The sequence below is a fragment of the Vulpes vulpes genome, chromosome 2 (assembly GCF_048418805.1).
Source record: "Vulpes vulpes isolate BD-2025 chromosome 2, VulVul3, whole genome shotgun sequence".
Taxonomy (NCBI): Eukaryota; Metazoa; Chordata; class Mammalia; order Carnivora; family Canidae; genus Vulpes; species Vulpes vulpes.
Genome location: NC_132781.1, coordinates 160,099,147 through 160,103,583, shown reverse-complemented (window position 1 = coordinate 160,103,583; position 4,437 = coordinate 160,099,147). Strand labels below are relative to the sequence as shown.

At 62.7% G+C, this 4,437-nt stretch overlaps 1 long non-coding RNA gene across 1 annotated transcript; it reads right to left on the bottom strand.

Moving 5' to 3' along the window:
- Positions 1-556: 556 nt before the first annotated feature.
- On the bottom strand, positions 557-3,523 carry LOC140598003 (uncharacterized). Its single transcript, XR_012000167.1, has 2 exons — positions 2,298-3,523; positions 557-1,487 (listed from the first exon to the last, which is right to left on the bottom strand). It is a non-coding gene; the product is annotated as an uncharacterized lncRNA (long non-coding RNA).
- Positions 3,524-4,437: the final 914 nt, after the last annotated feature.

Here is a 4,437-nt window from a genome sequence, read left to right as displayed (position 1 = left end):
AGTTTCTAGAAGTTGAAACTGAGGCTCAGACAAGATCCTTCATCTGCAAAAAAGTCACACCACCGAAAAGGGGCAAATTCCGAATTCGAACCCAGAATCGCCCGGCCCCCAAGCCCACAGTCTTATGGCCACACACGATGCGTTTCTCCCCACGGCCCGGGGCTGAACTGCGGGCAGAGAAGATTCCATCGTGCGCTGGAGTTCCCCTGGCGGCCCAGCCATGCCCCAAGCCCACCCCGCTGCGCCCCCTCTGACTGTCCTTCCGGATCCCGCTGCCCCGGACGCTGCAAGAACTTTCATAACCGGAAAGTTCCCAGTGTCCATCTGCTTGCTTGGCACGGCAGCCTCTGCAGGGCATCGCGGGCACCAGATGGGGGTCAGCGAGTCTGGGGCCAACAAGCCATCCTGGAGAAGCCGCTCGGAGGAGAAGCGGCCAGTGGAGCCCGCTGCGTTCCCACCTTCTATTCACCAGCTGTCAAGGGGGCTCACCAATTAAGTGGCTGTTTAGGGCTTTCAAAACCACTAATCAAACCTGCCAAAAATCTTTAAAAAGAGCTTTTAAAAATTTTTCTCTCCATTTATTTTTTTTTTAAGCGTGTTAAAAGGTTCATTAAAGATCCGCAAAGGATGAAGAAGCCCTTCCCGGGCTGCCCTCCTCCCCCGCTCAGTAATTAAGCACGCGGCTCCCCCCCCCCCCCGCCCCCCATTAGCTTTCATGCCTCCCCCATTGGCAGCGGAAGATGCGGACGGGAGTTCAGAAGCATCTTGTTAGCGTGTCTGCTTCGCAAGAATCGCTCATTAATGGGCAATGCCGGGAGTTGGTAATTTGGTAAAAATGTGTTGTTATTGTCAGCAGACTGCTTCTCCGAGCCCTCGCCTGGGCCCGCGGCTCCTGCTCTCGTGTTCCGAGCTCGCTTGGCTGGGAAGCAATCAAGGAAGAGGCAGCCCTCCGGGAGTGCAGGCGGGGTGCGCTCCCCTAAAGATCTCTAGGCCTCCCCGGGAGAGAACCGCCTTCCCACAGCGCTGGGAGCCGGGGCCTCCTGGGAAGGGGTGGCCCCACAGTCCGAAATCCTAGCCTAGAGACCCCGTGCCCCGTCTCTGTCTCTGAGCTACCTGGGGCGGGGGGTCTCGTCCCTGGGGCTCAATTTCTCCATCCGCAAAGTGGAGACGACCATTATCTTTCTTGCAGGACTGTCACGAAGCGGCGTGGCCTCCGTTGGTAACCAGAGTGACCGAGCATCTCTGCCGAGAGCCGGCCGCGCGGCTGCGATCCTCAGAACACCCCTGGGCGGGGGCTCAGAGAGATCGAGTGACTTGATGCGGGTCACAGAGCTCCTAAGTGTGATGGGATTCCGAAGCCCCGCACGCACTTGCAGGGGCGGGACACCTAGACGCCACGGCGACCGTGACCACCGTCTGTGCAGAGAAGTCCTGTACCTGCCTGACTTGGCGGGAGCATCCACACTGACCGTCTGTGAGCTGCCAGGCTGCAGGAACAAGAGAAACAGGAAGGCCCATGTTCAGGGCTGGAGCCACAGGGGCAGGAGGAGGTGGGTGGGGAAGGGAGACAAGGCCCCACAGCACTGCCCCAGCCCCTGCTCCTCAGGGGGGTCGGATCTCAGACCCTGGGACTGGACAGCCCGGCCCTGCCTACCAACAAAATCCACATTCTCATGGAACGGAAAAGCTGATGCGGACTAAATGGAAGGTTTAATAGCCAGCCACGCCTCGCCCTCCCTCATTTACCCAGCAGATATTTCCTTAGTGCCCAGTGAGCATCGGGGGACAGGGGGTGCTGCCTAGATCTCTGCCTAAAGTGCTTTGGAGTGTCCTCACCGGGCACCAGCTGACCCACCACCCCACTGCCAGCATCCCGGGCCCTCCTGCCACTCGCTCTCCACCCCCCCTCCCGGCCTCAGGCTGCTGCCCCCAGTGCCCCCCACCCCGTGGTTCCACCATGAGCTTCTCTTCACTCTTCAGGTTTTTATCAGATGTTACTGCTTGGGGGGCACCTGGGTGGCTCAGTCGGTTAAGCACTTGACTCTTGATATCTGCTCAGGTGGTGATCTCAGGGTCGTGGGTTCAGGACCCGCGTTGGGCTGCGTGCTCCCTGGGAGTCTGCTTGAGCTTCTCTCTCTCCCTCTCCCTCTGGCCCTCCTCCCCCCTGCTCGCCCTCCCTTAAAAAAAAATTGAAATGTCACTGCCTTAGGGACACCGCCCCGGACTTAGCCCTATTCCTTCCATCCCTCACAGTCTCTGTCCCCACATCCCTTGGTCTCCGTCACAACTGTTAGCACCTTCCACAGTTCTTTCATTATTGGCGTGCTTCCTTCCTTCACCCCCTTCTCTCCAACTAGACCGAAACTGCTTGGGGAGAGTGACCACGTCCGTCCCCTTCTCTCCAGGGCATGTCTGCAGTCGGACACGCAGCAGGTGCTCAGGAAGTGCTGGTTGCAGGCACCGGCCCCCGCGGAGGCGTGGGAGGTAGTCACAGGCTGTCCTGGCAGGTGGGAGAAGGGAAGAGCGAGCCACGGAGAGCTCCCTGGTGGGCGGAGGCCTCCGGGGTAGGGAAGGGCTTGGGCACAGGTGCAGGGGCGATGCGGAGGGAAGAGAGCAGAGCTGGTGCTAATTGCTGTGCCCGGGCCCCCGGGGAGAGGCCCAGCTGTGCCCTGGTGGCCCCGGTGGCCTCGTCACGGACAGGGCGGGTGAGCGCAGGGAAGCTGGCGGCGCGGTGCTGGGCCTGCCGCAAGCCCGGATCCAGGTCTCCCGCCCGCTGCTACAGCAGCTGCAGCCGTGCCCCTCTGCCAGACACACAGAGAAGGAAAAGAACGAGAAAGGGAAAAAAACCCCACACCAATTCCCTGGGAAACGCATTTGAGAACAACATCTCGTTGAACTGGGAAGGCGTGCAAGGCGCAGGCAGCGGCAGGCGGGCTGGTGGGCGACCTCATTTCCGAGCTGACACAAGGCCCTCCCGCTGCCAACTGCAGAGCGGCCCCCCGCGCCCGCCTCCCCAAGCTGCGCATCCGCCGGGCAAGACGTTCCTCCTGGAAGGGGGCACCGAGGCCCAGGCGGACCTGCGGGGGTCTGATGAGCAAATGTTCTCTCCGGTTCCACATCCCAGGTCAATAGGCATTCCCTGATGGCAGCTGGGTTCCCGCCGCCGAGCCTCATGCTGGGGAAGCAGATGAAAACCACACAGACCTGCCCCGGAGAGCGCAGCCGTCAGGGTAGGGGTGGGGGGGGCCACGGGATGCAGGCCATGGGGTGTGGGCGGAGGCGATGAGGGGCAGAGACTGGCCATGGTGCTCACAGGCCCCGGAACCCACACACACACCCCACACCGCCCTTTGCAGGGGGAGGCCTGGGGGTCAAGGGGCCTGGGGATGGCATCCCGGGTGGAGGGGACAGCATCAGTCACCAGGCAGGGCCAGCGCCCCACGGGCACACCCGACTTACCCACCCGCAGGCCAGCGTGTCCGTAGACGACAGAGGCTCGACACAGAGGCCACCCGGGGCTCTCACAGGGAGGACAAGGGAATCCAGCTGGAAGGTTCTGCCTGTGGCTGGCATGGATCACGAAACCTGGGGGTGGACAGTGGTGAGGAGGCGGGGAGGGTGATGCAGAGTCGGGCAGCCGTGTGAGTGTTCACTGAGCACCTGCTATGTGCCAGAGACTGTTCTCACGAGGAGGGTGCCGTGGTGAGGAAGACGGGCGCTGCGCCTGCCCGCGGAGCTCACAGTCCGGTCCACGCGGGGAGAAGATCAGACCCAGGATCTTCCCAATGAGGGTGGAGCAGGAGCCCCCCCCCCCCCGCAAATAACCAGAGCAGAAGGAAGACAGGGACAAAGCACACGGGCTTCGGAGGGTGACAGGGACACGGGTCTTGGGCCCGAATCCAGGGATGTGTCCCAGCTGTCTGGGCCTCCGCTTCCCCGTGTACGACTCGGGGACCAGGCCTGCTCCTCACGGCGGCCGTGGGAGAGGAGCACGAAGGGAGGGGTGGGATTCAAGGTGGGAGGGACGCCCTCCGGGGGGCGGGCGCGGGGGCTGTCTCAGGGAGGCCCGGGTCAACCCGAAGGGCCCGGCTGGCGAGGAACCACGATTGCTAAGGGTCAGCAGGACTGGAGCCGGGCTGCACCAGCCTGTTGGTTCTCACGGCCCGCACCTCACGGTTGTCTTCCTGTGTATTGTCCGTCGCCCCGCACTAGGTCACGAGCCCCGGGGGGTGGGGGGCAGCCCTGGGTCCCCAGTGCTTAAAGCTGTCCCACAGGGGCTCCCGGGCGGCTCAGTGGCTGAAGCGTCCGACCCTTGATTCCAGCCCAGGTCATGATCTCAGGGTCGGGTCGTGAGCTCGAGCCCCGCGTGGGGCTCTGCACTGGGCGTGGAGCCTGCTTAGGACTCTCTCTCTCCCTCTGCCCCCTGCCTCCTCTCTC